Below are 17,440 nucleotides of genomic sequence, written 5' to 3' on the forward strand. Positions count from 1 at the left end.
ACGACAACAGTGCCACCACACACGCCAGCAGGACCCTCAAGACAGGACTCTGGTCACACCCTGGACCCCCATCTCAGCCCCCACCCCACACACTTCAGATGTTGACTTGTAGCCCAAGAGAGGTGGGTCCCAAATGATACGGACGAGAGAGGTGCCCACACAAGTCCTTTCTTTCTGACCAGCCAGCCAGTGCGCAAGCCCCAGCTGCCCGCAGAGTTTTGGACCAGGTAGAACCAAGCTCCCAAGAGCTGCGTTCCTTTGCCCGACATACCTGATTTCACCAGTGGCTGGAACGTGGAGAAGCTGAGGCTTTTGAGATGCTCTAAGACTGCACACCTTTTATACGTCTCAAATCCCTCTTGCAAGCCATGAGGTGGCCTACGATTGGGGTGTGCTAGGCCCCAGTCACAATAGGATGTATCTGCCCTTCCTCAAACTTGAGGTTTTACTCATCTCCTGGGCTGGTAAACTCACTCTCGGTTTGACGGTGCTTGAGGATGACAGTGCCTTCACGCGAGCCCTGGCCCCATTTCGCCATCACGTTACGAGCCGTGGCTTCCTCGTGTTTCCAAACCCACTCGTGATGTTTTCCCCTAGAAGCTTGACTTCTGGGATGGTGCTAAGCAAGCATGCAGGACACTGCTGGGTGTCGGAGCGGTGAGGGTAGTGTTCCAGGATATTCCGGTTGGTGCGGGAAGGTGTGGGCCGATCAGCGTGCACAGCGATCCTTGTTGTAAGAGAAACAACTACTGAGGGGTGAGTGGCTCTTGGGGAGACACAGTAAACTCAGCAAAGTTGGGACCTTGACTTAACCTAGACTCAGAGCCACATTCAGCCTCATCTGGAAACAAACCTGGGCAACCCACTTTGATTTTTCACCTGCTGTAATATAAACAACAAATGGGGCTGCAGCTCTCTGTGCTGCCTCTTGGTCAGCAAAACATTAGTCTTCATTCACAGAAACTGGGCGGTTACTGTTGAGAGTACGTATCTCACTTACAGGTGTATAAGTCACGCAGACTGCAGGCTTCTCAGGAAATGATTATCATAACGTGGAGAGGCTGGGGAGCTAAGAAACTTTGACCTGGCATGGGCTGCTGGACGAGTCACCCGTTCTGGCTCCTGGAATCTGAAATCCCAGTGCTTAAGGGCTGATGCGTCCTTCCCGTTCCACTTAGAGATTCCAGAACAAAGAAGGATGCTACAGGGCACGGACCAGGATGAAAATGTTGAAACAACATCCATCAAAGGATGAAACATACCTTAAATAGTTCCCCAATTAGTGTTCCGACTGGGGCTCTGATCTTCACCAGCTGGGTGACTTTGGGCACTTTACATCTTTGCGCACCAGTTTCCTCATCTGCTACACAGGATAACCACACACTGCAAGTCAGCTGAAAGGCTTATTTTGGACAACATGTGTAAGCATGTGCACACTGTTGGGCACAGAATAAGGGTTCAACGATGGTTGGGTGCTCCGTGGAGTCGGCTCTGAAAGCTGGGGCAAAGCCCAGTGTTAGGATTAGGGAGGAGGTCGTTGCCACATTTGAAGGCAAGTAGCGGTACTTGCCGTCAGTGTCCTAAGACCTTGACTGACAGAAATGGAAATGGGCAAGCCAGGCATGAGGACGGCACGTTTCATTCTCAGACCTGGAACTTAGCCACAGCTCAGCTGCAAGCACTACAGTAACCCTACATCTTGGGAATTCACACTGCAGCATGAGAAGACAGCCTTGGATATCGATGGTGCCTCCTCTGGGACTCACCGTAAGGGCAGGCTATGCATGGGCTCGGCCCCGAAGGAAACCCAGAGGATCCCAGGCCTTCCCGGGAGAAGAACCCCTTCCTCCTGTTGTCACTCTGACAGAAGCAACCCTGATAGGCTTGGAGAGAGATTTCAGCTCAGGTCCCTAGTAGCAGAGAGGAAAGGCCACGTGGGGCATGTGTTCTGGGATAACTAATAATTCATCAAGACGTAGTGAGCTCACACAACACACCAGGCCCTGGGGACGGTGGCCAGCAAGGAGGGCCAGAGCCTCCCTGGTCCCTAAACCGTTTCACATCCTCTTCTCCGCCTACTGCTTCCAACTCTGTAGATACTTTTCAATGGTTTGCCTTGGATGAGCTGAAGAACTCAAACCCACTTGTCGCCGTAGCAATGCCTGCGTTACTAGAGAAAATGTGAACGTCTGAAGATCCATGAGTTTGGGTGTTACATCCAGTCCATCTTTTCTGGCCTAAGCCCTCACTACCCAGAACAGATTTTGTTGGGTGTGTAATCTGCTATCTCAAGCATGCATTACGTAGTATTGCATCTACCAACAGAGGACATAGGAACATGTCCTCTAGGAGCCACAGGTACAACTAAACGCTTATCCTTGGAATGGTATTGTTCCCTGACATTCATTAGCATCACTCTGTGTCTTCCTCCAAACCTCTGACTCTCATATACAAACACACAGACACACACAGACACAGAAACACACACACACACACAAACAGAAGGCAGAAGGGACAATTGGGACCAAGGAGGTCACAGCAGAACCTGGCCACAGGCTCAGCCCACTGTATCTACTGTGCCAGGCATCTGTGAATGAACACCAGGCTGGGGCCCGTGCACACATATGCAGGGGAAGGCCGAGCTGAACCTCTGGGGCCGGCCGCATCAACAGACAGGGTTCCGGACAAAGGACTCCTGGTGGCTGGAGCTAGAGCCTCTCTGCTGAAATCCATCGCCAGCTGGGCATCCCCTGGGGCACGGCAGGGTGTGTGCCATCATCTGGGCAGCTGAGAGACGCCCTCCCTGTTCAAGGGGTCTTGTCCCGGGAGGATGAGGGAGGGGCAGTCCTCCCCTGACTGTCACAATCTCTGCTCGAGTTTCTAATTCAGGCCTTGAAGTCGGAGCTATTTTCATTTTACAGCTTCGAAAGTTTCTATTCGCTAAGGTTACTCAAGTAAAAAGTAGGGAAGAGAGGATTAAACCCAGCCCTGCCAGGCTCCCGGATATGTGTGTGTGTTCTTCTTCTTGCACTATACTACCTTCTAGGGAATTTCTTTGTTTGGAGAAGCTGGGAGGACGACGCCTGCCCAGCGGGGGCCTCTGGGACGCTGCTCCATCTTCTGTTCTCCATGGTCAGTGGAAGTCTTCACACGAGGAGTATTTACTCTGAATAACAACCCCGTGTGTGTCTTTGATATGAACGTGTACCCCTGTATAAGCACGTGTGAATGTGTGACTGTTTGAAGGTACTGTCTTTGCCTTCCCAACGGGTCAGTGAGTTTTAAGTTCTGGAAAGACAGGATCCACGCTTTATGCTTCTTCTAGCCACTAGCACGGTCAGAGCACTTGCCATGTTGCAAAGATAAGGACCAGGGTTTGAATCTCACCTCCACCATGTGCAAGGTGTTGTTACACTGAACACGTAAGGAGCTTCACTTCACCTTGCCACTACCTCTCATAGGAAGAGCAAGACCTGCTTCCATATTGTGGTATCTGTGTGTGTGAGTGCTTGGCACACACCATGCCCTTTCCATGCTTCCTCAGCTTATCAGCCTCCTCCTGGGAGTAGGGTCTGCCTCCAAAAGACATGGCCGGCGGTGTACCTTGATAGGCAAATGTCACTGTGGGCCAGAGCTGCCCAGGACTGCCTCAACAGCAGGAATCATCATGGGCAGGTGTTACAAAGGGAAGTTTGTGGAAGAAAAGGGCAACCACACAATGTGGCGAATAGGCCCTGGACAAAATACCATTTCCGCCTGTGGACACCCCTCGGATGCTTTGGTCTACACAACTCTTCCTTGTCCTGGCCCCAAGATGTGCCCTGCCCCTCACACCTTGTTCTTACTAAAGGTGTGGAACCCATGTCGTCAGGTTGGTGGTAATAAGTGGAGGGTCTTGCTGCTCTGTCAGGAAGTGGAGAATAATAATAAAAGCAAGAGCTAACATTCATCCAACATTTACTATGTGTTACATCCTACTTACTATTTATTTACATTGTCTCATTGAAGACCCCTCCCCGTCAACCCCAGGTTGCAGGTATTATTCTGCCCACTATACACATGAGTAAAGTGAGGCCTAGGGAAGTATTGGATTCAGTCCAGCATAGACATGCATCTGGCATCCAAACCCACTATGACGGGATAAAGGAAAATTCCGCAAGATGGTCCACACATAACCCCGTGTGCACACAATCCTAGTGTGATAATTAGTGGAGGAGAAAATTAAGTGAAGCCCAGAGAGGCAAAATTCAACCTTGTCTTAATCAGCTGAGGGAGGGAGGGTGAGGAAATAGAGAATAAGAAACCAAATGAGAGTTCTGGGGCAAGGTCATGTATGTGAGGCAGGAGAGGAGCTACTTTGAGCCTGTGCGGACTGAGGTATCTGAGGATGGGGAATTGGCTCAAAGAGCTCATCATTTTCAGGGAGTCCACTTAAGGTGTCTACAGCTTTTCAATTCATTTTGTATGTCATCGTTGAGTTCTGTTGAATGCAACGCTCTGTTGCAAATATTTAGGACACATAGGTCTGGAAACTGGACGCGCCCCCCAGCTTTCTGTGGTGTCAAATGGTGAAGGTGGCTGCACAGGCTATGTGCTCTCTCCACCACGGACAGGGGCTGAGACGTTGAAGACTGGCCTCCTGGGAACAACTAGCACTCGCAGCATTGGCTGCTGCTCTACGCAGTCCTGGAACGCACTGCTGCTTACTTACACACATCCCGATGTCTTTCCACTCTGAACCTCCCTTCTCCCGGTGTTCTTCCTGGAAAGACATTTTCTGGGAGCAATGTGGTGGATGTCATTATGACACAGATGGCCAAGTTCTCCTTCCTCCCCTCAACAGCCCTCAGTGTTCTCTCTCTGTCTCCTCTGAATTCTGAGGGCAGGAATGACATATCTGGGGCTTCCAAGTGGTCCATGAATTAGACGTCTTCCGGTCAAACTGTGTTTTGTTGTCTTGACGGTCTGAGCTTGCTTTCCTTACGGGGATTAAACCAAAAGGACTGGAGGCTTGTGTGTGCGTTTGTGCTTCCACAGCATCCATCACATTCTAAACAAAGGGAGGGGCAGGTACTTACGAAGGATGCGATGATGCATTGCTGCTTGGGATGGATGGATTGGTGATGGGTAAACAGGTAGATGGATGGAGCGTCGCTGAAGGGCATGAACAGAGGTGGTGGAGGACGAAGACACCAGCCAACCATGGAAGCAATGCTAAACTAAAACTTTTGTCTTTACCGTATTCTGAATTCTACATGCTCTGTGATCTATGTTGGGGGTAATTCACACATTTAGTTTATGTTTTGTTCCTTTCTGATTCCTTTGGGTACTTCTGTGGATTTTCAGTGATTCCCGTGTAGTCCAGAAATGTGAAATGGGAGACAGGTACAGGAAAAGAGATGCAGAGACCTCAATTTGGGGACTCTTAGTGAGAGAAGGATTCGGTGGAAAGGTATGGGTGTAGTGGACGTAATAGAAAGAAGAAGTTTGGTTTACCTGTGGGACTGAGGTTACCACTGGTTACTCAGGTTACCCTGATACTGCAAGGATTTAGGGAATGGAAAGTAAGAGGGCAGTGAGAGAAAAATAGCCCAGGAGAAACCCCAAGTTAGAGAATCAATGGGTGCTATGACTTTAAAATCTCTTGACAATGGGGCTTCCCTGGTGGCGCAGTGGTTGAGAGTCCGCCTGCCGATGCAGGGGACGCGGGTTCGTGCCCCGGTCCGGGAAGATCGCACATGCCGCGGAACGGCTGGGCCCGTGAGCCATGGCCACTGAGCCTGCGCGTCCAGAGCCTGTGCTCCGCAACGGGAAAGGCCACATCAGTGACAGGCCCGCGTACAGAAAAAAAAAAACAAAAAAAATATTGACAGCGGATATGTGTGTGTGATGGATGTATGATTTTTACATAGACTGTCTCCTACTTACACATTTTGGTAGCTTGAACAAAATCACATTTACTTTTACCAGTAGTAGAGATTTTGAGGCCCGGTCCTCAATTCATTTTCACCCACATGCCCCTAGAGTATTCTCTGAATTTCCCTTTATTTGCCTATGCTCTACTCTTTAGCTCCTGGCTGAGTTTCCCTTACTCTTTTTGGGCCTCCATTTTCGAGACGGGAATCATCTCCCCACTGTCCAAAGGCTGTTCTCATTTTGCAATTATGGGGGGATGTGTCTCCATGCGGCTGAAGTGCCCATCTCTCCTCCTCACCCTGGCAGGACCAAGGAAAATGTCCTTCAGCTCAGAAGTGCATCTCCCCATGCCTTTTGCTCAACCTGCACCCACATGCCCAGCCCTCCTAGGGCTCATATTTAGGCAGCAGGATACAAAATCTGCAGGAGTTAACAACTGTAAGATGACGAAATAATCAAACCGACACATTCATGGCAGCGAAATTGTGTTTAATTGTTTGAAAAACTGGAGCAGAGACCAAGTGTGCTAGGAAAGGATGGTCGGGCATGTTGCTTAAGTTTCCAAGCAGCCAAAAGGGCGAAGTATACAAGTCTGCAAAGAAGATTAGACGGTTTAGAACCGGATCCTTTGCTAAATGGAAATTGCAGCTGCTAATTCATAAGAAATGTTGATCCAGGAAGCTGCCATCTTGGTGCTGCCTTTTCCACAATTGTGGCTGCTTCCAGAAGCCGGGGCTGAGCGGTGCTGACAGCTAGCTGGCTGAGAGAGGGGAGTTGGCTTCATGTTCTCTGTTCTGCAGGGAGCTTGGCCTCTGGCCCATGCCTGGGGTTTACTTCTGCTTGGACTTGTGGCACTGCTGAGGGGCTGGGCACTTTGGGATAGAGGGCTCCTTGCCCTTGGGTGGAGGTTGGCAAGGCTGCTTGCTGTGCTTAGGTGGAGTTTAGCAGTGTTTTGGTGGGGGGAAACAGTACTTTACTGGGGGGCAGCATTGCCGCGGAGGGGGACAGTACTGCTGAGGTGGGGGACAGCAATACTTTGGTGCGGGGCAGCAATACTTTGGTGGGGTGCAGCATGGCTGGGATGGAGGGCAGCAATCCTTTGGTAGCGGGCAGCACAGCTTCTGCTTTGGATGATACATTCTGGTCTGGATGTGCACTGCAATGGAAAAGACACTGAAGTGAGGAACTCTAGAACCTTAGAGACACTCAACCCAGGAGAACCACTTGCCTCGTTCAAACCTGTGCCGTTTCAACCTTTGCCTGGTGTCTTCACCGATTAAACGTGTGTGTGTGTGTCTGCAATGATGTGAGTCAGTATAAATTGTAGCTACAGTTTGTAAGCCATAGCAAGGTTTTAATTGAGACAAATAAAGAAATATAGAAGGAAGGAAGGAAAGAAGAAAGAGAGGAAAAAAGGGTGAAAGGAGAAGAGTAATGGAGAGGGGTAGAAAAAACAAAAATATAAAAAATGAGAGAGAGACAGAAAGACAGAGACAGGAGAGAGAAGGAAAGAATAAGAAGAAAGGTCAGGGGCAATGAGGACAAATGTATTATCCTTCCACAGCAGATACTGTGGAATTTAGAACATGATTTTCTTGGATGTGAGTCCTGTCTCCAAAATTAACCAGCTGTGTGACTTTGAGCAAGGTACTTAACTTCTCTGTACTCTTCTTAAAGTTGTTGTAAGGATTAATGAGCATATGAAACTCCACACAAACACATGTAAATACACAGGTAAATATGAGTGTAAAGATATATGTGTGTGTGTGCTCGCGTGGTCACACACACACACATACACACACACGAGAACCAAAACACGTTGAGTACTCTTGTAAAGATTTTGACCTTTTATATAAATATCAGACAATTGTAATGGAGCATGCTAACCACTCTGTAAGAGAATTCATAGAAAAGACTCATCTAGAGACAAAACGACCGTTTAGATCGATACTAAATTCTAGGGGAGAATGCACATCTTAGAGAGGGAAGTCCTGGATCCCCAGGCACTGAGCACACGGGGGTGGAACAATGGTCCCCGACTCCCAGAGCAGGACATGGCCGCTTTACCACCTCCTCATGTCCTTGCTGCTCTGAGCTCCCTGGGCCTCTGCCCCCTGCTCCCTGAGGAGCTCTCCTCCCTCGCTGCACTGGCCTTTCCCTTCAGGGCAGCCCTGCCCTAGAGTTGGTGCTACCCTCTCCTAATCAGCTCCGCTCATCTCCTGGCCACGACAACAGCGCCACCACACACGCCAGCAGGACCCTCAAGACAGGACTCTGGTCACACCCTGGACCCCCATCTCAGCCCCCACCCCACACACTTCAGATGTTGACTTGTAGCCCAAGAGAGGTGGGTCCCCAATGATACGGACGAGAGAGGTGCCCACACAAGGCCTTTCTTTCTGACCAGCCAGCCAGTGCGCAAGCCCCAGCTGCCCGCAGAGTTTTGGACCAGGTAGAACCAAGCTCCCAAGAGCTGCGTTCCTTTGCCCGACATACCTGATTTCACCAGTGGCTGGAACGTGGAGAAGCTGAGGCTTTTGAGATGCTCTAAGACTGCACACCTTTTATACGTCTCAAATCCCTCTTGCAAGCCATGAGGTGGCCTACGATTGGGGCGTGCTAGGCCCCAGTCACAATAGGATGTATCTGCCCTTCCTCAAACTTGAGGTTTTACTCATCTCCTGGGCGGTAAACTCACTCTCGGTTTGACGGTGCTTGAGGATGACAGTGCCTTCACGCGAGCCCTGGCCCCATTTCGCCATCACGTTACGAGCCGTGGCTTCCTCGTGTTTCCAAACCCACTCGTGATGTTTTCCCCTAGAAGCTTGACTTCTGGGATGGTGCTAAGCAAGCATGCAGGACACTGCTGGGTGTCGGAGCGGTGAGGGTAGTGTTCCAGGATATTCCGGTTGGTGCGGGAAGGTGTGGGCCGATCAGCGTGCACAGCGATCCTTGTTGTAAGAGAAACAACTACTGAGGGGTGAGTGGCTCTTGGGGAGACACAGTAAACTCAGCAAAGTTGGGACCTTGACTTAACCTAGACTCAGAGCCACATTCAGCCTCATCTGGAAACAAACCTGGGCAACCCACTTTGATTTTTCACCTGCTGTAATATAAACAACAAATGGGGCTGCAGCTCTCTGTGCTGCCTCTTGCTCAGCAAAACATTAGTCTTCATTCACAGAAACTGGGCGGTTACTGTTGAGAGTACGTATCTCACTTACAGGTGTATAAGTCACGCAGACTGCAGGCTTCTCAGGGAAATGATTATCATAAGTTGCAGAGGCTGGGGAGCTAAGAAACTTTGACCTGGCATGGGCTGCTGGACGAGTCACCCGTTCTGGCTCGTGGAATCTGAAATCCCAGGGCTTAAGGGCTGATGCATCCTTCCCGTTCCACTTAGAGATTCCAGAACAAAGAAGGATGCCACAGGGCAGGGACCAGGATGAAAATGTTGAAACAACATCCATCAAAGGATGAAACATACATTAAATAATTCCCCAATTAGTGTTCCGACTGGGGCTCTGATCTTCACCAGCTGGGTGACTTTGGGCACTATACATCTGTGAGCACCAGTTTCCTCATCTGCTACACAGGATAACCGCATACTGCATGTCAGTTGAAAGGCTTATTTTGGACAACATGCGTAAGCGTGTGTACACTGTTGGGCACAGAATAAGGGCTCAACGATGGTTGGGTGCTCCGTGGAGTCGGGCTCTGAAAGCTGGGGCAAAGCCCACTCTTAGAAGTAGGGAGGAGGTCGTTGCCACATTTGAAGGCAAGTAGCGGTACTTGCCGCCAGTGTCCTAAGACCTTGACTGACACAAATGGAAATGGGCAAGCCAGGCCTGAGGACGGCACGTTTCATTCTCAGACCTGGAACTTAGCCACAGCTCAGCTGCAAGCACTACAGTAACCCTACATCTTGGGAATTCACACTGCAGCATGAGAAGACAGCCTTGGATATCGATGGTGCCTCCTCTGGGACTCACCGTAAGGGCAGGCTATGCATGGGCTCGGCCCCGAAGGAAACCCAGAGGATCCCAGGCCTTCCCGGGAGAAGAACCCCTTCCGCCTGTTGTCACTCTGACAGAAGCAACCCTGATAGGCTTGGAGAGAGATTTCAGCTCAGGTCCCTAGTAGCAGAGAGGAAAGGCCACGTGGGGCATGTGTTCTGGGATAACTAATAATTCATCAAGACATAGTGAGCTCACACAACACACCAGGCCCTGGGGACGGTGGCCAGCAAGGAGGGCCAGAGCCTCCCTGGTCCCTAAACCGTTTCACATCCTCTTCTCCGCCTACTGCTTCCAACTCTGTAGATACTTTTCAATGGTTTGCCTTGGATGAGCTGAAGAACTCAAACCCACTTGTAGCCGTAGCAATGCCTGCGTTACTAGAGAAAATGTGAACGTCTGAAGATCCATGAGTTTGGGTGTTACATCCAGTCCATCTTTTCTGGCCTAAGCCCTCACTACCCAGAACAGATTTTGTTGGGTGTGGAGTCTGCTATCTCAAGCATGCGTTATGTAGTATTGCATCTACCAACAGAGAACATAGGAACATGTCCTCTAGGAGCCACAGGTACAACTAAACGCTTATCCTTGGAATGGTATTGTTCCCTGACATTCATTGGCATCACTCTTTGTCTTCCTCCAAACCTCTGACTCTCATATACAAACACACAGACACACACAGACACAGAAACACACACACACACACACACACACACACATACAGAAGGCAGAAGGGACAATTGGGACCAAGGAGGTCACAGCAGAACCTGGCCACAGGCTCAGCCCACTGTATCTACTGTGCCAGGCATCTGTGAATGAACACCAGGCCGGGGCCCGTGCACACATATGCAGGGGAAGGCCGAGCTGAACCTCTGGGGCCGGCCGCATCAACAGACAGGGTTCCGGACAAAGGACTCCTGGTGGCTGGAGCTAGAGCCTCTCTGCTGAAATCCATCGCCAGCTGGGCATCCCCTGGGGCACGGCAGGGTGTGTGCCATCATCTGGGCAGCTGAGAGACGCCCTCCCTGTTCAAGGGGTCTTGTCCCGGGAGGATGAGGGAGGGGCAGTCCTCCCCTGACTGTCACAATCTCTGCTCGAGTTTCTAATTCAGGCCTTGAAGTCGGAGCTATTTTCATTTTACAGCTTCGAAAGTTTCTATTCGCTAAGGTTACTTAAGTAAAAAGTAGGGAAGAGAGGATTAAACCCAGCCCTGCCAGGCTCCCGGATATGTGTGTGTGTTCTTCTTCTTGCACTATACTACCTTCTAGGGAATTTCTTTGTTTGGAGAAGCTGGGAGGACGACGCCTGCCCAGCGGGGGCCTCTGGGACGCTGCTCCATCTTCTGTTCTCCATGGTCAGTGGAAGTCTTCACACGAGGAGTATTTACTCTGAATAATAACCCCGTGTGTGTCTTTGATATGAACGTGTACCCCTGTATAAGCACGTGTGAATGTGTGACTGTTTGAAGGTACTGTCTTTGCCTTCCCAACGGGTCAGTGAGTTTTAAGTTCTGGAAAGACAGGATCCACGCTTTATGCTTCTTCTAGCCACTAGCACAGTCAGAGCACTTGCCATGTTGCAAAGATAAGGACCAGGGTTTGAATCTCACCTCCACCATGTGCAAGGTGTTGTTACACTGAACACGTAAGGAGCTTCACTTCACCTTGCCACTACCTCTCATAGGAAGAGCAAGACCTGCTTCCATATTGTGGTATCTGTGTGTGTGAGTGCTTGGCACACACCATGCCCTTTCCATGCTTCCTCAGCTTATCAGCCTCCTCCTGGGAGTAGGGTCTGCCTCCAAAAGACATGGCCGGCGGTGTACCTTGATAGGCAAATGTCACTGTGGGCCAGAGCTGCCCAGGACTGCCTCAACAGGAGGAATCATCATGGGCAGGTGTTACAAAGGGAAGTTTGTGGAAGAAAAGGGCAACCACACAATGTGGCGAATAGGCCCTAGACAAAATACCATTTCCGCCTGTGAACACCCCTCGGATGCTTTGGTCTACACAACTCTTCCTTGTCCTGGCCCCAAGATGTGCCCTGCCCCTCACACCTTGTTCTTACTAAAGGTGTGGAACCCATGTCGTCAGGTTGGTGGTAATAAGTGGAGGGTCTTGCTTCTCTGTCAGGAAGTGGAGAATAATAATAAAAGCAAGAGCTAACATTCATCCAACATTTACTATGTGTTACATCCTACTTACTATTTATTTACATTGTCTCATTGAAGACCCCTCCCCGTCAACCCCAGGTTGCAGGTATTATTCTGCCCACTATACACATGAGTAAAGTGAGGCCTAGGGAAGTATTGGATTCAGTCCATCATAGACATGCATCTGGCATCCAAACCCACTATGACGGGATAAAGGAAAATTCCGCAAGATGGTCCACACATAACCCCGTGTGCACACAATCCTAGTGTGATAATTAGTGGAGGAGAAAATTAAGTGAAGCCCAGAGAGGCAAAATTCAACCTTGTCTTAATCAGCTGAGGGAGGGAGGGTGAGGAAATAGAGAATAAGAAACCAAATGAGAGTTCTGGGGCAAGGTCATGTATGTGAGGCAGGAGAGGAGCTACTTTGAGCCTGTGCGGACTGAGGTATCTGAGGATGGGGAATTGGCTCAAAGAGCTCATCATTTTCAGGGAGTTCATTTTGTGTGTCATCGTTGAGTTCTGTTGAATGCAACGCTCTGTTGGAAATATTTACGACACATAGGTCTGGAAACTGGACGCGCCCCCCAGCATTCCGTGGTGTCAAATGGTGCAGGTGCTGCAGAGGCTATGTGCTCTCTCCACCACGGACAGGAGCTGAGATGTTGAAGACTGGCCTCCTGGGAACAACTAGCACTCGCAGCATTGGCTACTGCTCTACGCAGTCCTGGAACACACTGCTGCTTACTTACACACATCCCGCTGTCCTTCTGCTCTGAACCTCCCTTCTCCCGGTGTTCTTCGTGGAAAGCCATTTTCTGGGAGCCCTGTGGTGAATGTCATTATGACACAGATGACCAAGTTCTCCTTCCTCCCCTCAACAGCCCTCAGTGTTCTCTCTCTGTCTCCTCTGAGTTCTGAGGGCAGGAATGACGTATCTGTGGCTTCCAAGTTGCCCATGAATTAGACGTCTTCCGGTCAAACTGCTTTTTGTTGTCTTGACGGTCTGAGCTTGCTTTCATCACGGGGAGTAAACCAAGAATACTGGAGCCTTGTGTGCGAGTTTGTGCTTCCACAGCATCCCTGACATTCTAAACGAAGGGAGGGGCAGGTACTTACGAAGGATGCGATGATGCATTGCTGCTTGGGATGGATGGATCGGTGATGGATAAATAGGTGGATGTATGGAGCCTAACTGGAGAGCATGAACAGTGGTGGTGGAGGACGAAGAGACCAGCCAAGCATGGAAGCAATGCTAAATTAAAACTAAACCTTTTGTCTTTAGCGTATTCTGAATTCTACAAATCTGCTATCTATGTTGGGGATAATTCACAAATTTAGTTTATGTTTTGTTCCTTTCTGATTCCTTTGGGCACTTCTGTGGATTTTCAGTGATTCCCTTGTAGCCCAGAAACGTGAAATGGGAGACGGGTACAGGAAAAGAGAGGCAAAGACCTCAATGTGGGGACTCTTAGTGAGAGAAGGATTCGGTGGAAAGGTATGGGTGTAGTGGACGTAATAGAAAGAAGTTTGGATTACCTGTGGGCCTGAGGTTACCACCGTTTACTCAGGTTACCCTGATACCGCAAGGAGTTAGGGAATGGAAAGTAAGAGGGCAGTGAGAGAAAAATAGCCCAGGAGAAACCCCAAGCTAGAGAATCAATGGGTGCTATGACTTTAAAAATTATTCACAGTGGATACGTGTGTGTGATGGATGTATGATTTTTTTTTAACATCTTTATTGTGGTATAATTGCTTTACAATGGTGTGTTAGTTTCTGCTTTATAACAAAGTGAATCAGCTATACATATACATATGTTCCCATATCTCTTCCCTCTTGCATCTCCCTCCCTCCCACCCTCCCTATCCCACCCCTCCTGGCGGTCACAAAACACCGAGCCGATATTCCTGTGCCATGTGGCTGCTTCCCACTAGCTATCTACCTTACATTTGTTACTGTATATATGTCCATGCCTCTCTCTCGCCCTGTCACAGCTCACCCTTCCCCCTCCCCATATCCTCAAGTCCGTTCTCCGGTAGGTCTGTGTCTTACTCCTGGCTTACCCCTAGGTTCTTCATGACATTTTTTCCCCTTAAATTCCATATATATGTGTTAGCATACGGTATTTGTCTTTCTCTTTCTGACTTACTTCACTCTGTATGACAGACTCTAGGTCTATCCACCTCATTACAGATAGCTCAATTTCATTTCTTTTTATGGCTGAGTAATATTCCATTGTATATATGTGCCACATCTCCTTTATCCATTCATCCGATGATGGGCACTTAGGTTGTTTCCATCTCCGGGCTATTGTAAATAGAGCTGCAATGAACATTTTGGTACATGACTCTTTTTGAATTTTGGTTTTCTCAGGGTATATGCCCAGTAGTGGGATTGCTGGGTCATATGGTAGTTCTATTTGTAGTTTTTTAAGGAACCTCCATACTGTTCTCCATAGTGGCTGAACCAATTCACATTCCCACCAGCAGTGCAAGAGTGTTCCCTTTCCTCCACACCCTCTCCAGCATTTATTGTTTCTAGATTTTTTGAGGATGGCCATTCTGACTGCTGTGAGATGATATCTCATTGAAGTTTTGATTTGCATTTCTTTAATTTTTAATGATGTTGAGCATTCTTTCATGTGTTTGTTGGCAGTCTGTATATCTTCTTTGGAGAAATGTCTATTTAGGTCTTCTGCCCATTTTTGGACTGGGTTGTTTGGTTTTTTGTTACTGAGCTGCATGAGCTGCTTGTAAATTTTGGAAATTAATCCTTTGTCAGTTGCTTCATTTGCAAATATTTTCTCCCATGATATATGATTTTTACATAGACTGTCTCTTACACATTTTGTTAGCTTGAACAAAATCTCGTCTTTTCCTTTACCAGTGGGAGAGTTTTTGAGGCCGGGTTCTCAATTCATTTTCACCCACATGCCCTTGGAGTATTCTCTGAATTTCCATTTATTTGCCTCTACTCTACTCTTGAGCTCCTGGCTGGGTTTCCCTTACTCTTTCTGTGCCTCCGTTTTCGAGACGGGTATCATCTCCCTTGGGTCCAAAGGCTGTTCTCATTTTGCAAGTATGGGGGGATGTGTCTCCATGCGGCTGAAGTGCCCATCTCTCCTCCTCACCCTGGCAGGACCATGGAAAATGTCCTTCAGCTCAGAAGTGCATCTCCCCATGCCTTCTGCTCAACCTGCACCCACATCCCCAGCCCTCCTAGGGCTCATATTTAGGCAGCAGGATACAAAATCTGCAGGAGTTAACGACTGTAAGATGACGAAATAATCAAACCGACACATTCATGGCAGCGAAATTGTGTTTAATTGTTTGAAAAACTGGAGCAGAGACCAAGTGTGCTAGGAAAGGATGGTCGGGCATGTTGCTTAAGTTTCCAAGAAGCCAAAAGGGCGAAGTATACAAGTCTGCAAAGAAGATTAGACGGTTTAGAACCGGATCCTTTGCTAAATGGAAATTGCAGCTGCTAATTCATAAGAAATGTTGATCCAGGAAGCTGCCATCTTGGTGCTGGCTTTTCCACAAATGTGGCTGCTTCCAGAAGCCGGGGGTGAGCGGTGCTGACAGCTAGCTGGATGAGAGAGGGGAGTTGGCTTCATGTTCTCTGTTCTGCAGGGAGCTTGGCCTCTGGTCCATGCCTGCGGTTTACTTCTGCTTGGACTTGTGGCACTGCTGAGGGGCTGGGCACTTTGGGATAGAGGGCTCCTTGCCCTTGGGTGGAGGTTGGCAAGGCTGCTTGCTGTGCTGAGGTGGAGTTTAGCAGTGTTTTGGTGGGGGGAAACAGTACTTTACTGGGGGGCAGCATTGCCGCGGAGGGGGACAGTACTGCTGAGGTGGGGGACAGCAATACTTTGGTGCGGGGCAGCAATACTTTGGTGGGGTGCAGCATGGCTGGGATGGAGGGCAGCAATCCTTTGGTAGCGGGCAGCACAGCTTCTGCTTTGGATGATACATTCTGGTCTGGATGTGCACTGCAATGGAAAAGACACTGAAGTGAGGAACTCTAGAACCTTAGAGACACTCAACCCAGGAGAACCACTTGCCTCGTTCAAACCTGTGCCGTTTCAACCTTTGCCTGGTGTCTTCAACGATTAAACGTGTGTGTGTGTGTCTGCAATGATGTGAGTCAGTATAAATTGTAGCTACAGTTTGTAAGCCATAGCAAGGTTTTAATTGAGACAAATAAAGAAATATAGAAGGAAGGAAGGAAAGAAGAAAGAGAGGAAAAAAGGGTGAAAGGAGAAGAGTAATGGAGAGGGGTAGAAAAAACAAAAATATAAAAAATGAGAGAGAGACAGACAGACAGAGACAGGAGAGAGAAGGAAAGAATAAGAAGAAAGGTCAGGGGCAATGAGGACAAATGTATTATCCTTCCACAGCAGATACTGTGGAATTTAGAACATGATTTTCTTGGATGTGAGTCCTGTCTCCAAAATTAACCAGCTGTGTGACTTTGAGCAAGGTACTTAACTTCTCTGTACTCTTCTTAAAGTTGTTGTAAGGATTAATGAGCATATGAAACTCCACACAAACACATGTAAATACACAGGTAAATATGAGTGTAAAGATATATGTGTGTGTGTGCTCGTGTGGTCACACACACACACATACACACACACGAGAACCAAAACACGTTGAGTACTCTTGTAAAGATTTTGACCTTTTATATAAATATCAAACAATTGTAATGGAGCATGCTAACCAATCTGTAAGAGAATTCATAGAAAAGACTCATCTAGAGACAAAACGACCGTTTAGATCGATACTAAATTGTAGAGGAGAATGCACATCTTAGAGAGGGAAGTCCTGGATCCCCAGGCACTGAGCACACGGGGGTGGAACAATGGTCCCCGACTCCCAGAGCAGGACATGGCCGCTTTACCACCTCCTCATGTCCTTGCTGCTCTGAGCTCCCTGGGCCTCTGCCCCCTGCTCCCTGAGGAGCTCTCCTCCCTCGCTGCACTGGCCTTTCCCTTCAGGGCAGCCCTGCCCTAGAGTTGGTGCTACCCTCTCCTAATCAGCTCCGCTCAGCTCCTGGCCACGACAACAGCACCACCACACACGCCAGCAGGACCCTCAAGACAGGACTCTGGTCACACCCTGGACCCCCATCTCAGCCCCCACCCCACACACTTCAGATGTTGACTTGTAGCCCAAGAGAGGTGGGTCCCAAATGATACGGACGAGAGAGGTGCCCACAGGAGGCCTTTCTTTCTGACCAGCCAGCCAGTGCGCAAGCCCCAGCTGCCCGCAGAGTTTTGGACCAGGTAGAACCAAGCTCCCAAGAGCTGCGTTCCTTTGCCCGACATACCTGATTTCACCAGTGGCTGGAACGTGG

General features: G+C 49.0%; 2 long non-coding RNA genes across 10 annotated transcripts in view; one reads left to right on the forward strand and one right to left on the reverse strand.

Moving 5' to 3' along the window:
- LOC125964257 (uncharacterized) overlaps window positions 1–17,440 on the forward strand; it is a 161,600-nt gene that overhangs the window by 70,223 nt on the left and 73,937 nt on the right. For 2 of the 9 annotated variants that reach the window (XR_007477104.1, XR_007477103.1), the window contains exon 4: window positions 6,851–6,934. The exons of 6 other annotated variants lie outside the window; for them this stretch is intronic. This is a non-coding gene — a long non-coding RNA (uncharacterized LOC125964257). Of the gene's footprint in view, window positions 1–6,850; window positions 6,935–15,824; window positions 15,936–17,440 lie in introns of all 9 variants that reach the window. One more of the 9 variants, XR_007477107.1, reaches the window with a different exon arrangement.
- Window positions 1–17,440, reverse strand: part of LOC117198522 (uncharacterized) — a 67,984-nt gene that overhangs the window by 1,753 nt on the left and 48,791 nt on the right. The window lies entirely within an intron of this gene.

This window comes from Orcinus orca, chromosome 1 (assembly GCF_937001465.1).
Source record: "Orcinus orca chromosome 1, mOrcOrc1.1, whole genome shotgun sequence".
NCBI lineage: Eukaryota > Metazoa > Chordata > Mammalia > Artiodactyla > Delphinidae > Orcinus > Orcinus orca.